The following is a 19,963-nucleotide window of genomic DNA, read 5'->3' as shown; positions in this document are numbered from 1 at the left end:
CATGATGTCATAATGGGTGGACCATTGTGAGTGGACCCATAGGAGCGAAGCAGGAAGTAAAAGCAGGAAGTGTACCCTTCCAATCTGTGCTGTGATTTAGATGAGTGTTTCTATGAGTGTGACCCCCTGCTGCTGCGTGCTATAGTGCTGGCATTAGGGGCGGCAGGGTAGCCTAGTGGTTAGAGCGTTGGACTAGTAACCTGCTGCTGTGTGCTATAGTGCTGGCATTAGTCCTGACACCCCCTTTGGCTTAATTTGTAACAGAATAAGCCTCTTCGTCCAGCCTCTCTATAGAGTTAGGAGCTTTCCATGCTAAACTGAGATGAGCCCAAAGGAGATGGAGCATCTGCTGGGAGCTTAGAGCTAATCCCATCTTCACCCACAGCCCTGCCGCAGCCCTGTTAAAGCTCTGTTCACCAGCTTCTTAGGTGAGAGGGAAAACATACCTGCTCCTCCCTCTTTTCCATCCTTCCCTCTGTCATCCTCCATTAGCAAGCTGCTCACCCTCACTTTATACTCCCAGTCCATATTCACCTAATAAGGAATTCTCCTGGTCCACAAATTGGGGAAAACAAACATCCTTTCCCATTGACCCCCATTGTAAAAGAGCCTTTCCCATTGACCCCCCATTGTAAAAGAGCCTTTCCCATTGACCCCCCATTGTAAAAGAGCCTTTCCCATTGACCCCCCATTGTAAAAGAGCCTTTCCCATTGACCCCCCATTGTAAAAGAGCCTTTCCCATTGACCCCCCATTGTAAAAGAGCCTTTCCCATTGACCCCCCATTGTAAAATAGCCTTTCCCATTGACCCCCCATTGTAAAAGAGCCTTTCCCATTGACCCCCCATTGTAAAAGAGCCTTTCCCATTGACCCCCCATTGTAAAAGAGCCTTTCCCATTGACCCCCCCATTGTAAAAGAGCCTTTCCCATTGGCCCCCCATTGTAAAACAGCCTTTCCCATTGACCCCCCATTGTAAAACAGCCTTTCCCATTGACCCCCATTGTAAAAGAGCCTTTCCCATTGACCCCCCATTGTAAAAGAGCTTTTCCCATTGACCCCCCATTGTAAAAGAGCTTTTCCCATTGACCCCCCATTGTAAAAGAGCCTTTCCCATTGACCCCCCATTGTAAAAGAGCCGACTTGGTAGTTGACGGAAATGAAAGCTGCTGTGTTGTGCCTTCAGAAAGTATTCAGACCCCTTGACTTTTCCCCCATTTTGTTACGTTACAGCCTTGTCCTAAAATGGATTAAATATTTTTTTTCCCATTCATCAATCTACACACAATACCCCGTAATGACATCACAATACCCCGTAATGACATCACAATACCCCGTAATGACATCACAATACCCTGTAATGACATCACAATACCCCGTAATGACATCACAATACCCCATAATGACATCACAATACCCCGTAATGACATCACAATACCCCATAATGACATCACAATACACCATAATGACACCACAATACCCCATAATGACATCACAATACACCATAATGATAAAGCAAAAACAGGTTTAGGAAATTTGCAAATGTATTAAAAAGAAGAAAACTGAAATATCACATGACCTACATAAGTATTCAGACCCTTTACTCAGTACTTTTTGTTGAAGCACCTTTGGCAGCAATTATAGCCTTGAGTCTTCTTGGGTATGACGCTACAAGCTTGGCACACCTGTATTTGGGGGGTTTCTCCCATTCTTCTCTGCAGATCCTCTCAAGTTCTGTCAGGTTGGATGGGGAGTTTTGCTGCACTGCTATTTTCAGGTCTCTCCAGAGATGTTTGATCAGGTTCAAGTCTGGGCTCTGGCTGGACCACTCAAGGACATTCAGAGACATGTCCTGAGCCATGGCTTGGCTGTGTGCTTAGGGTCGTCGTCCTGTTGGAAGGTGAACCTTCGCTCCAGTCTGAGGTCCCGAGCTCTCTGGAGCGGTTTTCATCAAGGATCTCTCTGTACTTTGCTCCGTTCCTCTTTCCCTCAATGCTGACTAGTTTCCCAGTCCCTGCCGCTGACAGAAATCCCCACAGCATGGTGCTGCCACCACCACGCGTCACCGTAGGGACAATGCCAGGTTTCCTCCAGACGTGACACTTGGCATTCAGGCCAAAGAGTTCAATCTTGGTTTCATCAGACCAGAGAATCTTGTTTCTCATGGTCTGAGAGTCCTTTAGGTGCCTTTTGGAAAACTCCAAGTGGGCTGTCATGTGCCTTTTACTGAAGAATGGCTTCCGTCTGGCCACTCTACCATAAAGGCCTGATTGGTGGAGTGCTGCAGAAATAGTTGTCCTTCTGGAAGTTTCTCCCATCACCACAGAGGAACTCTAGAGCTCTGTCAGAGTGACCATCGGGTTCTTGGTCACCACCTCAGATCTGTGCCTCGACACAATCCTGTGTCGGAGCTCTACGGACAATTCCTTCAACCTCATGGCTTGGTTTTTGCTCTGACATGCACTGTCAGCTGTGGGACCTTAAATAGGCATGTGTGTGTCTTTCCAAATCATGTCCAATCAATTTAATTTACCACAGGTGGAGTCCAATCAATAAGTGGAAACATCTCAAGGATGATCAATGGAAACAGGACGCACCAGAGCTCAATATTGAGTCTCATAGAAAAGGGTCTGAATACTTATGTAAATAAGGTATTTCTGTTTTAATATTTGTTATTAATTTGTAAAAAACAAAATGAAAAGCTGTTTTCACTTTGTCATCATGGTGCATTGTGTGTAGATTGATGAAGACATTAAACAAAAATAGATTTTAGAACAAGGCTGTAACGTAAGCAAATGTGAATAATGTCAAGGGGTCTGAATACTTTCCCAAATGCACTGTACATGTAACCAGGTCACAAATCCAGACCTACAGTTTGCAATGCCTCCCGGTAGGGAAATACAGGCTGTGAGAAGAGCCCTGTCTCTTCAGGCTATTCAGCGTGGGAAAGTGGGAAATGTGGGGACCCCGTGTCTCTTCAGGCTATTCAGCGTGGGAGAGTGGGAAATGTGGGGACCCAGTGTCTCTTCAGGCTATTCAGCGTGGGAGAGTGGGAAATGTGGGGACCCAGTGTCTCTTCAGGCTATGCAGCGTGGGAGAGTGGGAAATGTGGGGACCCGGTGTCTCTTCAGGCTATTCAGCGTGGGAGAGTGGGAAATGTGGGGACCCGGTGTCTCTTCAGGCTATTCAGCGTGGGAGAGTGGGAAATGTGGGGACCCAGTGTCTCTTCAGGCTATGCAGCGTGGGAGAGTGGGAAATGTGGGGACCCGCTGTCTCTTCAGGCTATTCAGCATGGGAGAGTGGGAAATGTGGGGACCCAGTGTCTCTTCAGGCTATTCAGCGTGGGAGAGTGGGAATGGTGGGGACCCAGTGTCTCTTCAGGCTATTCAGCGTGGGAGAGTGGGAATGGTGGGGACCCGGTGTCTCTTCAGGCTATTCAGCGTGGGAGCGTGGGAATAGTGGGGACCCAGTGTCTCTTCAGGCTATTCAGCATGGGAGAGTGGGAAATGTGGGGACCCGGTGTCTCTTCAGGCTATTCAGCGTGGGAGAGTGGGAAATGTGGGGACCCGGTGTCTCTTCAGGCTATTCAGCATGGGAGAGTGGGAAATGTGGGGACCCAGTGTCTCTTCAGGCTATTCAGCATGGGAGAGTGGGAACTGTGGGGACCCAGTGTCTATTCAGCATGGGAGAGTGGGAACTGTGGGGACCCAGTGTCCAAGCAGGCTACATGTTGCTATGTGTGTGGAAAACATTTCATCACAGTTAAGAGATTTAACTGGTTTAATCTAGTCCATTTGGAGCTCCACTCACTACCTGTAGCTGTACCGCTAGGCCGTCATTGTAAAGAAAAATTAGTTCTTAACTGACTTGCCTAGTTAAATAAAGGTTAAATAAATGTTTTAAAAATTAAATACAGTCTGTTTGTTTGTGTTCTTGATCTTGGCTAGCTTAATGTTCCGGTCGGTAGCTAGCTAGCTAGCTTAATGTTCCGGTCGGTAGCTAGCTAGTTAGCTTAATGTTCCAGTCGGTAGCTAGCTAGCTAGCTTAATGTTCCGGTCGGTAGCTATCTAGCTAGCTTAACGTTCCAGTCGGTAGCTAGCTAGCTTAATATTCCGGTTGGTAGCTAGCTAGCTAGCTTAATGTTCCAGTCGGTAGCTAGCTAGCTAGCTTAATATTCCGGTTGGTAGCTAGCTAGCACTCACATCGTTAACGTTAAGTTGTGAGAACGCTCGGGAGCAGGCAATGTTGAAAAGTCATCTTGAGACATGTTGTACTTTTCTTCAAAGTAGTTTTATAAATACATTAAAACATGCAAAAAATAAGAAAATAGTGTTTGAATAAGTTACCGTTTTTGCTGTGAGCCAATGGAGTAACCTAGATAACCACAGGTTGTTTTCCCCACAGGCGGACAGATCCACAACGTTCTATCTCATACCGACTGGGTCAATCCTGACCTGACCTGCTAGTCACTCAGTCACTAACCTGCTCACCCTCACTCTATCCTGACCTGCTAGTCACTCAGTCACTAACCTGCTCACCCTCACTCTATCCTGACCTGCTAGTCACTCAGTCACTAACCTGCTCACCCTCACTCTATCCTGACCTGACCTGCTAGTCACTCAGTCACTAACCTGCTCACCCTCACTCTATCCTGACCTGACCTGCTAGTCACTCAGTCACTAACCTGCTCACCCTCACTCTATCCTGACCTGCTAGTCACTCAGTCACTATCCTGCTCACCCTCACTCTATCCTGACCTGCTAGTCACTCAGTCACTAACCTGCTCACCCTCACTCTATCCTGACCTGACCTGTTAGTCACTCAGTAACTAACCTGTTCACCTTCATTCTATCCTGACCTGACCTGACCTGCTAGTCACTCAGTCACTCAATAACTAACATGCTCACCCTCACTATATCCTGACATTTTAGTCACTCAGTCACTAACCTGCTCACCCTCACTCTATCCTGACCTGCTAGTCACTCAGTCACTAACCTGCTCACCCTCACTCTATCCTGACCTGCTAGTCACTCAGTAACTAACCTGCTCACCCTCACTCTATCCTGACCTGCTAGTCACTCAGTAACTAACCTGCTCACCCTCACTCTATCCTGACCTGACCTGCTAGTCACTCAGTCACTCAGTAACTAACCTGCTCACCCTCACTCTATCCTAACCTGACCTGCTAGTCACTCAGTCACTCAGTAACTAACCTGCTCACCCTCACTCTATTCTGACCTGACCTGCTAGTCACTCAGTCACTCAGTAACTAACCTGCTCACCCTCACTCTATCCTGACCTGACCTGCTAGTCACTCAGTAACTAACCTGCTCACCCTCACTCTATCCTGACCTGCTAGTCACTCAGTCACTAACCTGCTCACCCTCACTCTAGCCTGACCTGATAGTCACTCAGTCACTAACCTGCTCACCCTCACTCTATCATGACCTGACCTGACCTGCTAGTCACTCAGTAACTAACCTGCTCACCCTCACTCTATCCTGACCTGCTAGTCACTCAGTCACTCAGTCACTAACCTGCTCACCCTCACTCTATCCTGACCTGACCTGCTAGTCACTCAGTAACTAACCTGCTCACCCTCACTCTATCCTGACCTGCTAGTCACTCAGTCACTCAATAACTAACCTGCTCACCCTCACTCTATTCTGACCTGACCTGTTAGTCACTCAGTAACTAACCTGCTCACCCTCACTCTATCCTGACCTGCTAGTCACTCAGTAACTAACCTGCTCACCCTCACTCTATCATGACCTGACCTGCTAGTCACTCAGTCACTAACCTGCTCACCCTCACTCTATCCTGACCTGCTAGTCACTCAGTCACTAACCTGCTCACCCTCACTCTATCCTGACCTGCTAATCACTCAGTAACTAACCTGCTCACCCTCACTCTATCATGACCTGACCTGCTAGTCACTCAGTCACTAACCTGCTCACCCTCACTCTATCCTGACCTGCTAGTCACTCAGTAACTAACCTGCTCACTCAGAGGACTCAGAGATTACTCACAGCGCTTACTGAACTGACTGATGCTGATCATTTACCTATTGGCCCAGCGTCGTCCGGGTTAGGGGAGAGTTTGGCTGGCAGGCATGTCCTTGTCTACTCTGTTAGACTACTGGTCTGGACCATAGAGACAGAACACTACTCTGTTAGACTACTGGTCTGGACCATAGAGACAGAACACTACTCTGTTAGACTACTGGTCTGGACCATAGAGACAGAACACTACTCTGTTAGGCTACTGGTCTGGACCATAGAGACAGAACACTACTCTGTTAGACTACTGGTCTGGACCATAGAGACAGAACACTACTCTGTTAGACTACTGGTCTTGACCATAGAGACAACACTACTCTGTTAGACTACTGGTCTGGACCATAGAGACAACACTACTCTGTTAGACTACTGGTCTGGACCATAGAGACTCTACTCTGTGATCTAGTTGTTGATGCTGTTCCTCTTGGGCCTGTCTACTATCTAGTTGTTGATGTTGTAGTGCGGGAGAGGAGAGGAGAGGAGAGGAGAGGAGAGGAGAGGAGAGGAGACGAGACGAGACGAGACGAGACGAGACGAGACGAGACGAGACGAGACGAGACGAGACGAGATAGGAGGAGAGGGACTCTGCTCTCACACTCAACACCCTCAGAACTGGAACCCTCAGAACCGGAACCCTCAGAACCGGAACCCTCACACTCCTATTGAAAATCTCCTATAGATTTCTTTCCGCACCTTGTGATTGACATCATGGCCTGTCTAGCAGGTCTCAACCAGGTAGGCCAATGTGGCAGATTGCCTGGCAAGGTGTAAATGATGCCCAGGCTGACAGTGAGCACCAGTTCCCCCTTGTGATTTCTTTGAGCATGAACACAATTTCTCCACCATGTAGTTAAACTGAACAAAAATATAAATGTGACAATTTCAAAGATTTGATTGAGTTACAGTTCACATAAGGAAATCAGTCATTTGAAATAAATAAATAAGGCTCTAATCTATGGATTTCAGATGACTGGGCAGGGGCACAGCCATGAGTGGGCCTGGAAGGGCATAGGCCCACCCACTTGACAGCCAGGCCCACCCACTGGGGAGCCAGGCCCAGCCAATCAGAACACATTTTTCTCCACCCCTCCTCGACAATCCCGCAGGTGAAGAAGCCGGATGTGGAGGTCCTGTGCTGCTAAATTCTCTAAACATTCAATTCTCTGGCAACAGCTCTGGTGGACATTCCTGCTGTCAGCATGCCAATTGCACGCTCCCTCAAAACTTGAGACATCTGTTGCATTGTGTGCCCCCCCCCCCCCAGCACAAGGTGCTCCTGTGTAATGATCATTCTGTTTAATCAGCTTCTTTGTTATGCCACACCTGTAAAGTGGATTATATTGGGAAAGGAGAAATGCTCACTAACAGGGATGTGAACAAATTAGTGCCCTAAATTTGAGAGAAATAAGCGTTTTTTTTGCGTCTGGAACATTTCTGGGGAAAACAATGTTTGGCCGTGAAACATGGAACCAAATCTTTACATGTCGCATGTATATTTTTGTTCGGTGTTAAAGTATTTTTCACCTCGCTGTTTTGACCCACCGACAAAACAAAACACACCACAGTCAGTCAACACAACGAAGCCTAGCCATGCAAAACAACTAAATACCCCCCCCCCCCCCCCACCACCAAATAAAGCAATAATAAATAACTTGACCACTTTATTTTAGCTAGCTAACAATGACTAAGTTCATAATAGAAGTACATTTTAATGACACTAAGTGGCAGTGTTTTTTTTTACAACTAATGCCGGTTTGCCTGAGGCTGATGCCGTGTAGGTGTTTCTACGCATGCATATACACACTCTCATTAAAATAAACACACACAAGAACACACACATACATGTAATAGTGCCAGACACGCACACAAACATATACAGTTGGCATTACTGTTATGATTTCACTCCTTGATGTCCTTTGTTTTAAATTTATTATTTTGTTTTATTTTTTTCATTGTTGTTTGTTGTTTTCTTCTGTCTTTTCCTTTCGTCTCTTTAGTTCTCTTGGTTGTTGGTGCATTGGGGGGTTCTTGGGGGTGGGGGTCCATTCTCTTGGTTGTTGGTGCATTGGCGGGTTCTTGGGGGTGGGGGTCCATTCTCTTGGTTGTTGGTGCATTGGGGGGTTCTTGGGGGTGGGGGTCCATTCTCTTGGTTGTTGGTGCATTGGCGGGTTCTTGGGGGTGGGGGTCCATTCTCTTGGTTAATGGTGCATTGGGGGGTTATTGGGGGTGGGGGTCCATTCTCTTGGTTGTTGGTGCATTGGGGGGTTCTTGGGGGTGGGGGTCCATTCTCTTGGTTGTTGGTGCATTGGGGGGTTCTTGGGGGTGGGGGTCCATTCTCTTGGTTGTTGGTGCATTGGCGGGTTCTTGGGGGTGGGGGTCCATTCTCTTGGTTGTTGGTGCATTGGGGGGTTCTTGGGGGTGGGGGTCCATTCTCTTGGTTGTTGGTGCATTGGGGGGTTCTTGGGGGTGGGGGTCCATTCTCTTGGTTGTTGGTGCATTGGCGGGTTCTTGGGGGTGGGGGTCCATTCTCTTGGTTAATGGTGCATTGGGGGGTTATTGGGGGTGGGGGTCCATTCTCTTGGTTGTTGGTGCATTGGGGGGTTCTTGGGGGTGGGGGTCCATTCTCTTGGTTGTTGGTGCATTGGCGGGTTCTTGGGGGTGGGGGTCCATTCTCTTGGTTAATGGTGCATTGGGGGGTTAATGGGGGTGGGGGTCCATTCTCTTGGTTGTTGGTGCATTGGGGGGTTCTTGGGGGTGGGGGTCCATTCTCTTGGTTGTTGGTGCATTGGGGGGTTCTTGGGGGTGGGGGTCCATTCTCTTGGTTGTTGGTGCATTGGCGGGTTCTTGGGGGTGGGGGTCCATTCTCTTGGTTGTTGGTGCATTGGGGGGTTCTTGGGGGTGGGGGTCCATTCTCTTGGTTGTTGGTGCATTGGGGGGTTCTTGGGGGTGGGGGTCCATTCTCTTGGTTGTTGGTGCATTGGCGGGTTCTTGGGGGTGGGGGTCCATTCTCTTGGTTAATGGTGCATTGGGGGGTTATTGGGGGTGGGGGTCCATTCTCTTGGTTGTTGGTGCATTGGGGGGTTCTTGGGGGTGGGGGTCCATTCTCTTGGTTGTTGGTGCATTGGGGGGTTATTGGGGGTGGGGGTTCATTCTCTTGGTTGTTGGTGCATGGGGGGGTTCTTGGGGGTGGGGGTCCATTCTCTTGGTTGTTGGTGCATTGGCGGGTTCTTGGGGGTGGGGGTTCATTATCTTGGTTGTTGGTGCATTGGCGGGTTCTTGGGGGTGGGGGTCCATTCTCTTGGTTGTTGGTGCATTGGGGGGTTCTTGGGGGTGGGGGTTCATTCTCTTGGTTGTTGGTGCATTGGGGGGTTCTTGGGGGTGGGGGTCCATTCTCTTGGTTGTTGGTGCATTGGCGGGTTCTTGGGGGTGGGGGTCCATTCTCTTGGTTGTTGGTGCATTGGGGGGTTCTTGGGGGTGGGGGTCCATTCTCTTGGTTGTTGTTGCGCTGGGGGGTTCTTGGGGGTGGGGGTTCATTATCTTGGTTGTTGGTGCATTGGCGGGTTCTTGGGGGTGGGGGTCCATTCTCTTGGTTGTTGGTGCGTTGGGGGGTTCTTGGGGGTGGGGGTTCATTCTCTTGGTTGTTGGTGCATTGGGGGGTTCTTGGGGGTGGGGGTTCATTCTCTTGGTTGTTGGTGCGTTGGGGGGTTCTTGGGGGTGGGGGTTCATTATCTTGGTTGTTGGTGCATTGGGGTGTTCATGGGGGTGGGGGTTCATTATCTTGGTTGTTGGTGCATTGGGGAGTTCTTGGGGGTGGGGGTCCATTCTCTTGGTTGTTGGTGCATTGGGGGGTTCTTGAGCAGGGCATTGACCCTGGAAATGAAAAAATGTAAAACAATGACTAAGTTAAACCGAAACACACTTGGGTACCAGAAGAAGTTCTCTCTCCTGCCTGGTACTGCATTCTAACCACAGTACCAAGAGTGTCAACTCGCGTGGAAATTACCACGTCTCAACTGCTGTGGGACTTCTGTGACGTTACAGACCACCAGGTGCACGTTCAGTCTAGTCCACTGGATGGCGCTGTTTACCAACATACCGGTCACTTACTGTCCCAGACTTGAAACCATGAAACAGCGCCATCTAATAAGCGGAGAAAACAGAGATGATTGGAAAGGTGATACTCCAAGGACCCCAAGTATAGGTACTGGTTTTTATAGACGTTGCCAGCTTAAAACCCTTATATGAGTTACCTCTGGTTCGCCATTCCTATGGCGAAAATGAATGGGGAAAGATGATGGTTTTGGGATAAATGCCCGAAAATAAGGTCTGAGGTAAACACAGGCTTAGGAGATCTTATAGGTTTTGTTCTATGAGATAAAATCAGTCAATTAACGTCACCACTATGAATTATGAAGTCAGTAATAGTGGTATATAGATGGTAGTGTGTAATAGTGGTATGTAGATGGGGGTATGTAATAGTGGTATATAGATGGGGGTATGTAATAGTGGTATATAGATGGTGGTATATAGATGTTAGATGGTGGTATATAGATGGTGGTATGTAATAGTGGTATATAGATGGGGGTATGTAATAGTGGTATATAGATGGGGGTATGTAATAGTGGTATATAGATGGTGGTATATAGATGGTGGTATATAGATGGTAGTTGGTGGTATTAATAGTGGTATATAGATGAGATAATATCAGTCAATTAACGTCACCATTATGAATTATGAAGTCAGTAATAGTGGTATATAGATGGTAGTGTGTAATAGTGGTATGTAGATGGTGGTATATAGATGGTGGTATGTAATAGTGGTATATAGATGGTGGTGTGTAATAGTGGTATATAGATGGTGGTATGTAATAGTGGTATATAGATGGTGGTATGTAATAGTGGTATATAGTTGGTGGTATGTAATAGTGGTATATAGATGGTGGTGTGTAATAGTGGTATATAGATGGTAGTGTGTAATAGTGGTATATAGATGGTGGTATGTAATAGTGGTATATAGATGGGGGTATGTAATAGTGGTATATAGATGGTGGTATGTAATAGTGGTATATAGATGGTGGTATGTAATAGTGGTATATAGATGGGGGTATGTAATAGTGGTATGTAGATGGTAGTGTGTAATAGTGGTATATAGATGGTGGTATATAGATGGTGGTATATAGATGGTGGTATGTAATAGTGGTATATAGATGTTAGATGGTGGTATGTAATAGTGGTATATAGATGGTGGTATGTAATAGTGGTATATAGATGGGGGTATGTAATAGTGGTATATAGATGGTGGTATGTAATAGTGGTATATAGATGGTGGTATGTAATAGTGGTATATAGATGGTGGTATGTAATAGTGGTATATAGATGGTGGTATGTAATAGTGGTATATAGATGGTGGTATGTAATAGTGGTATATAGATGGGGGTATGTAATAGTGGTATATAGATGGTGGTATGTAATAGTGGTATATAGATGGTGGTATGTAATAATGGTATATAGATGGTGGTATGTAATAGTGGTATATAGATGGTGGTATGTAATAGTGGTATATAGATGGTGGTATGTAATAGTGGTATATAGATGGTGGTATGTAATAGTGGTATATAGATGGTGGTATGTAATAGTGGTATATAGATGGTGGTATGTAATAGTGGTATATAGATGGGGGTATGTAATAGTGGTATATAGATGGTGGTATGTAATAGTGGTATGTAGATGTTAGATGGTGGTGTGTAATAGTGGTATATAGATGGTGGTATGTGATAGTGGTATATAGATGGTGGTATGTAATAGTGGTATATAGTTGGTGGTATGTAATAGTGGTATATAGATGGTAGTATGTAATAGTGGTATATAGATGTTAGATGGTGGTGTGTAATAGTGGTATATAGATGGTGGTATGTAATAGTGGTATATAGATGGTGGTATGTAATAGTGGTATATAGATGGTAGTGTGTAATAGTGGTATATAGATGGTGGTGTGTAATAGTGGTATATAGATGGTGGTATGTGATAGTGGTATATAGATGGTGGTATGTAATAGTGGTATATAGTTGGTGGTATGTAATAGTGGTATATAGATGGTAGTATGTAATAGTGGTATATAGATGTTAGATGGTGGTGTGTAATAGTGGTATATAGATGGTGGTATGTAATAGTGGTATATAGATGGTGGTATGTAATAGTGGTATATAGATGGTAGTGTGTAATAGTGGTATATAGATGGTGGTATGTAATAGTGGTATATAGATGGTGGTATGTAATAGTGGTATATAGATGGTGGTATGTAATAGTGGTATATAGATGGTGGTATGTAATAGTGGTATATAGTTGGGGGTATGTAATAGTGGTATATAGATGGTGGTATATAGTTGGTGGTATGTAATAGTGGTATATAGATGGGGGTATGTAATAGTGGTATATAGTTGGAGGTATGTAATAGTGGTATATAGATGGTGGTATGTAATAGTGGTATATAGATGGTGGTATGTAATAGTGGTATATAGATGGGGGTATGTAATAGTGGTATATAGTTGGTGGTATGTAATAGTGGTATATAGATGGTGGTATGTAATAGTGGTATATAGATGGTGGTATGTAATAGTGGTATATAGATGGGGGTATGTAATAGTGGTATATAGATGGGGGTATGTAATAGTGGTATATAGATGGTGGTATGTAATAGTGGTATATAGATGGGGGTATGTAATAGTGGTATATAGATGGTGGTATGTGATAGTGGTATATAGATGGTGGTATGTAATAGTGGTATATAGTTGGTGGTATGTAATAGTGGTATATAGATGGTAGTATGTAATAGTGGTATATAGATGTTAGATGGTGGTGTGTAATAGTGGTATATAGATGGTGGTATGTAATAGTGGTATATAGATGGTGGTATGTAATAGTGGTATATAGATGGTAGTGTGTAATAGTGGTATATAGATGGTGGTATGTAATAGTGGTATATAGATGGTGGTATGTAATAGTGGTATATAGATGGTGGTATGTAATAGTGGTATATAGATGGTGGTATGTAATAGTGGTATATAGATGGTGGTGTGTAATAGTGGTATATAGATGGGGGTATGTGATAGTGGTATATAGATGGTGGTATGTAATAGTGGTATATAGATGGTGGTATGTAATAGTGGTATGTAGATGTTAGTTGATGGTGTGTAATAGTGGTATATAGATGGTGGTATGTAATAGTGGTATATAGTTGGGGGTATGTAATAGTGGTATATAGATGGTGGTATATAGTTGGTGGTATGTAATAGTGGTATATAGATGGGGGTATGTAATAGTGGTATATAGTTGGTGGTATGTAATAGTGGTATATAGATGGTGGTATGTAATAGTGGTATATAGATGGTGGTATGTAATAGTGGTATATAGATGGGGGTATGTAATAGTGGTATATAGTTGGTGGTATGTAATAGTGGTATATAGATGGTGGTATGTAATAGTGGTATATAGATGGTGGTATGTAATAGTGGTATGTAGATGGTGGTATGTAATAGTGGTATATAGATGTTAGATGGTGGTATGTAATAGTGGTATATAGATGGTGGTATGTAATAGTGGTATATAGATGGTGGTATGTAATAGTGGTATATAGATGGTAGTTGGTGGTATTAATAGTGGTATATAGATGTTTGTTGATGGTATGTATGACAAAGTACCACACAGCACAGTAGATGGACACAGTACCACACAGCACAGTAGGTGGCGGCATGCACAAACAAAACGTGTGAATGCCATGATACCGAAGAAGAAGAAGCAGCATCTCTGGCAAAGATGTTTATGACTAACCCAAGATAGACCACAGCCTGTCGTTTCCAATGGAGAAAAATTAGTCACAGTGGGCAGGCCATGCAAGGAGGAGGCCGAGCCAAGAACGAGGCAACGAGATCCTATTTGCTCGTTCTAGCGTACATTTACATATTTCCGTTAGGGAACAACTACTCTGTGAAGTGGTGTGTGCAAAATCTAAATTTTGCCCTTGCGCTCCTTCGAAACAACGCAAATGTTTTTTTAAATGTTGGCAAAGGGTAAGGTCTACAAAACTTAGTCCACTCTGTTCGTAACAGATTGAAGTTTTGGGAACAGAAAACTGTATTGATAATCAATTGTTTCATCGATGAGAACAGTTGCAGAATTTCGGCCAAAATCCATCTCTTTCCATCTTCTCCCACTACCGGCCACCGGGAGAAGCGGATGCCTCACATTTATACATCCGGTGAAATATCTGTCTCGTTATATTTCTGGCTCTGCGAAAGGCAATAACGATGAACACTCTGCATCTGCAGAGACGCATCACCGTAAATACTTGTACGGACAATGCAGAAACCAGTTTGACCATAAATCAGCTTTGCTAAAACGCCCAATCAGGAAAAAGCTAAACCCGGAAGTAATTTATCCAGCTGTTGGTGTGTGTGAGAGAGAAACATAGAGAGAGAAACAGAGAGAGAGAGAGAGGAGATGGTGGTTGTTTGTGGCTTTCTTTGGGATGAAAATAATACACCGTATGAAAATGTAACCGACGACATAAATCCACGTCTGGTCTCGAACAAGGAACATTGTGGTAAGAAGCGACAGATAACGTTAAGTTGGTTTGGCCAGTGAGCTTAGCTATGCTAACAGAATTGGCAGTGTTGTCACAGATACAAACATCTTATAAACATATTTTGGTGTTGTTATGCTAACTGGCTAGCTAGCGTTGATTTAGTTAGAAACAACTGTTGGTCAATTAGGGCAAAAATAACAACCGGTGTAACATGTTGTCAATGCTAACTAACGTTAATCACGACTCGTGAAGAGTGATTACTTTCTTATTTGTTTGAATGATTTGCTGTAGTTAATCATTGTAGCTAGCTTAGCTAATGTATTTGACCATTTTAATCGGTTTAGACACCCGCTGTTGTGTGTCTGTCGCTCAAACAGATTTGGCAAATGTTGTTGTGGGGAATAATCATGTTTCACACCATGAGTTACTAGTAACGTTAGCTACTAAAGAAACAATAATACATATTCCTCAGAAAGTAGTGATCAAATGAATTGCTAGTAGATCAGATATGACCGGTGTTCTTCTCGTAACACAGTAAACCAAAGAGACGATGTGGACTGGATCAGAACAATGTGGCATGTGTGAGTAGTCAGTGACAGGTTATGACAATCACTGCATGTAACAGCCTGCTAGTCTAGGCTATTTAAAGAGTGTATGGGTGTGACGGTAGCCAGGCTTTGTAGACAACATACCAGACCCGACTATTAGGAGATGAGTGAGTTTCCTCAACTGCAGAGGAAAGGTGGAGCTTGGCTGAATGATACCCGATACTACAGCCACGGTCGTGCTGTTTCTCTACTCTTTGTTGTGTGGATAGCTGCACCTAGACATGACAGCATCCTAAAAGGCTCACCATTCCCTTTTATAGTGTCATTTGGGACGCACACTATGTTATTCAGGGCAAGCTCATTGTGACTCTTGGCGTCTAAATGCTCAGCCTAGTTAACATTAAACCTGGCCCGGACCACATTATACACAAATGACACATTTGGCCTTTAGGCTCAAGTAGTTTAATGTGTTTGTACATCCAGACAGGGGTGTGGGAGAAAGCTACATAGCCACATGTGTGTTTGTGTCCCCATCAGGGAAATATGCTGTTGTGGAAGGGATAGACGCCCGGTGTGCAGATCTGGGTTGCATCTGTGGGAATACACACACACACACACACACACACTTGGCACTCCACCACCTCACATTGCTGACACACTTCCGTGGCTCGTGGTCTGACATGGTGTGTGTCTGCGCAGGTATTTGGGCCTGGGTGAGGTCTTGTAGCCAACCATGTTCCCCTGCTCCACCACAACACAGCAGACCAGAGGAGAGGAGTAGACAGACAGGATAATTCAATGTCATTGTGAAGAGGACACTGTGAGGTGAGTTACATATGGTTAGTGTGTTGTAGAGATGGCTATTAGACCGAGTTTAAATACTACTAGTTCTACACACCATACAGACAGACGCTAGGGCTTCCTGTAGGCTAGGGCTTCCTGTAGGCTAGGGCTTCCTGTAGGCTAGGGCTTCCTGTAGGCTAGGGCCTCCTGTAGGCTAGGGCCTCCTGTAGGCTAGGGTCTCCTGTAGGCTAGGGTCTCCTGTAGGCTAGGGCCTCCTGTAGGCTAGGGCCTCCTGTAGGCTAGGTCTTCCTGTAGGCTAGGGCTTCCTGTAGGCTAGGGCCTCCTGTAGCCCAGGTCTGGTGTCTGTCTACTACAGTTATGTAGAGGGTAACCTGTAGCCCAGGTCTGGTGTCTGTCTACAACAGTTATGTAGAGGGTAACCTGTAGCCCAGGTCTGGTGTCTGTCTACTACAGTTATGTAGGGGGTAACCTGTAGCCCAGGTCTGGTGTCTGTCAGTTATGTAGGGGGTAACATGTAGCCCAGGTCTGGTGTCTGTCTACTACAGTTATGTAGGGGGTAACCTGTAGCCCAGGTCTGGTGTCTGTCAGTTATGTAGGGGGTAACATGTAGCCCAGGTCTGGTGTCTGTCTACTACAGTTATGTAGGGGGTAACCTGTAGCCCAGGTCTGGTGTCTGTCAGTTATGTAGGGGGTAACCTGTAGCCCAGGTCTGGTGTCTGTCAGTTATGTAGGGGGTAACATGTAGCCCAGGTCTGGTGTCTGTCTACTACAGTTATGTAGAGGGTAACCTGTAGCCCAGGTCTGGTGTCTGTCAGTTATGTAGGGGGTAACATGTAGCCCAGGTCTGGTGTCTGTCTACTACAGTTATGTAGGGGGTAACCTGTAGCCCAGGTCTGGTGTCTGTCAGTTATGTAGGGGGTAACATGTAGCCCAGGTCTGGTGTCTGTCAGTTATGTAGGGGGTAACATGTAGCCCAGGACAGTTATGTAGAGGGTAACCTGTAGCCCAGGTCTGGTGTCTGTCTACTACAGTTATGTAGGGGGTAACCTGTAGCCCAGGTCTGGTGTCTGTCTACTACAGTTATGTAGAGGGTAACCTGTAGCCCAGGTCTGGTGTCTGTCTACTACAGTTATGTAGGGGGTAACCTGTAGCCCAGGTCTGGTGTCTGTCTACTACAGTTATGTAGAGGGTAACCTGTAGCCCAGGTCTGGTGTCTGTCTACTACAGTTATATAGAGGGTAACCTGTAGCCCAGGTCTGGTGTCTGTCTACTACAGTTAGGGGGTAACCTGTAACCCAGGTCTGGTGTCTGTCTACTACAGTTATGTGGAGGGTAACCTGTAGCCCAGGTCTGGTGTCTGTCAGTTATGTAGGGGGTAACCTGTAGCCCAGGTCTGGTGTCTGTCTACTACAGTTTTGTAGGGGGTAACCTGTAGCCTAGGTCTGGTGTCTGTCTACTACAGTTATGTAGGGGGTAACCTGTAGCCCAGGTCTGGTGTCTGTCAGTTATGTAGGGGGTAACCTGTAGCCCAGGTCTGGTGTCTGTCTACTACAGTTATGTAGGGGGTAACCTGTAGCCCAGGTCTGGTGTCTGTCAGTTATGTAGGGGGTAACCTGTAGCCCAGGTCTGGTGTCTGTCTACTACAGTTATGTAGAGGGTAACCTGTAGCCCAGGTCTGGTGTCTGTCTACTACAGTTAGAGGGTAACCTGTAGCCCAGGTCTGGTGTCTGTCTACTACAGTTATGTAGGGGGTAACCTGTAGCCCAGGTCTGGTGTCTGTCTACTACAGTTATGTAGAGGGTAACCTGTAGCCCAGGTCTGGTGTCTGTCTACTACAGTTATGTAGGGGGTAACCTGTAGCCCAGGTCTGGTGTCTGTCTACTACAGTTATGTAGGGGGTAACCTGTAGCCCAGGTCTGGTGTCTGTCTACTACAGTTATGTAGAGGGTAACCTGTAACCCAGGTCTGGTGTCTGTCTATTACAGTTATGTAGGGGGTAACCTGTAGCCCAGGTCTGGTGTCTGTCTACTACAGTTATGTAGAGGGTAACCTGTAGCCCAGGTCTGGTGTCTGTCTACTACAGTTATGTAGAGGGTAACCTGTAGCCCAGGTCTGGTGTCTGTCTACTACAGTTATGTAGAGGGTAACCTGTAGCCCAGGTCTGGCGTCTGTCTACTACAGTTATGTAGAGGGTAACCTGTAGCCCAGGTCTGGTGTCTGTCTACTACAGTTAGGGGTAACATGTAGCCCAGGTCTGGTGTCTGTCTACTACAGTTATGTAGAGGGTAACCTGTAGCCCAGGTCTGGTGTCTGTCTACTACAGTTAGGGGGTAACCTGTAGCCCAGGTCTGGTGTCTGTCTACTACAGTTAGGGGGTAACCTGTAGCCCAGGTCTGGTGTCTGTCTACTACAGTTATATAGAGGGTAACCTGTAGCCCAGGTCTGGTGTCTGTCTACTACAGTTATGTAGGGGGTAACCTGTAGCCCAGGTCTGGTGTCTGTCTACTACAGTTAGAGGGTAACCTGTAGCCCAGGTCTGGGGTCAGATACCTAGGCTGTACTAGGGGTGATGCTCTGACGAGGTCAGATACCTAGGCTGTACTAGGGGTGATGCTCTGACGAGGTCAGATACCTAGGCTGTACTTAACCCACATATAGTTGTGAATGTTGATGTTGTTGCTGTGGTGACCTGCACTGACACTAGGCTAGTTGTTGCTGTGGTGACCTGCACTGAAACTAGGCTAGTTGTTGCTTTGGTGACCTGCATTGACACTGGGCTAGTTGTTGCTGTGGTGACCTGCACTGACACTAGGCTAGTTGTTGCTGTGGTGACCTGTACTGACACTAGGCTAGTTGTTGCTGTGGTGACCTGCACTGACACTGGGCTAGTTGTTGTTGTGGTGACCTGCACTGACACTAAGCTAGTTGTTGCTTTGGTGACCTGCACTGACACTGGGCTAGTTGTTGCTGTGGTGACCTGTACTGACACTAGGCTAGTTGTTGCTGTGGTGACCTGCACTGACACTAGGCTAGTTGTTGCTGTGGTGACCTGTACTGACACTAGCCTAGTTGTTGCTGTGGTGACCTGTACTGACACTAGCCTAGTTGTTGCTGTGGTGACCTGTACTGACACTAGCCTAGTTGTTGCTGTGGTGACCTGTACTGACACTAGCCTAGTTGTTGCTGTGGTGACCTGTACTGACACTAGCCTAGTTGTTGCTGTGGTGACCTGTACTGACACTAGGCTAGGCCTATATATGCTGTCATTGTTCTGAAACATGACTTACCGTGTTTCACCAAGCCAGTGTAGATGTCATCAAGAAGCTCGCTGGGCAGCTGGTCTAGTCTTGATGTGGCTGAAGGGAGACCTACAAGGTAAAACAGGGGTGGTGGGGATAGGAGACAGCTGGCTGGGCAGTACCAGGTAAAACAGGGGTGGTGGGGATAGGAGACAGCTGGCTGGGCAGTACCAGGTAAAACAGGGGTGGTGGGGATAGGAGACAGCTGGCTGGGCAGTACCAGGTAAAACAGGGGTGGTGGGGATAGGAGACAGCTGGCTGGGCAGTACCAGGTAAAACAGGGGTGGTGGGGATAGGAGACAGCTGGCTGGGCAGTACCAGGTAAAACAGGGGTGGTGGGGATAGGAGACAGCTGGCTGGGCAGTACAAGGTAAAACAGGGGTGGTGGGGATAGGAGACAGCTGGCTGGGCAGTACCAGGTAAAACAGGGGTGGTGGGGATAGGAGACAGCTGGCTGGGCAGTACAAGGTAAAACAGGGGTGGTGGGGATAGGAGACAGCTGGCTGGGCAGTACCAGGTAAAACAGGGGTGGTGGGGATAGGAGACAGCTGGCTGGGCAGTACAAGGTAAAACAGGGGTGGTCGGGATAGGAGACAGCTGGCTGGGCAGTACAAGGTAAAACAGGGGTGGTGGGGATAGGAGACAGCTGGCTGGGCAGTACCAGGTAAAACAGGG

At 46.4% G+C, this 19,963-nt stretch overlaps 1 protein-coding gene across 4 annotated transcripts in view; it reads left to right on the top strand.

The window, feature by feature from the left end:
* The first annotated feature begins 14,345 nt into the window (after positions 1-14,345).
* LOC110520677 (palmitoyltransferase ZDHHC7) overlaps positions 14,346-19,963 on the top strand; it is a 33,661-nt gene continuing 28,043 nt past the window's right edge. For 2 of the 4 annotated variants that reach the window (XM_036964354.1, XM_036964353.1), the window contains exons 1-2: positions 14,346-14,655; positions 15,885-16,010. The gene's annotated coding sequence lies outside the window, so the exon portion shown is untranslated. The remainder of the gene's footprint in view (positions 14,656-15,884; positions 16,011-19,963) is intronic. The other 2 variants (XM_036964356.1, XM_036964355.1) reach the window with 1 other exon arrangement.

This window comes from Oncorhynchus mykiss, chromosome 26 (genome assembly GCF_013265735.2).
Source record: "Oncorhynchus mykiss isolate Arlee chromosome 26, USDA_OmykA_1.1, whole genome shotgun sequence".
NCBI classification, from domain to species: Eukaryota; Metazoa; Chordata; class Actinopteri; order Salmoniformes; family Salmonidae; genus Oncorhynchus; species Oncorhynchus mykiss.
This window is presented reverse-complemented; position numbering and strand designations above follow the sequence as displayed.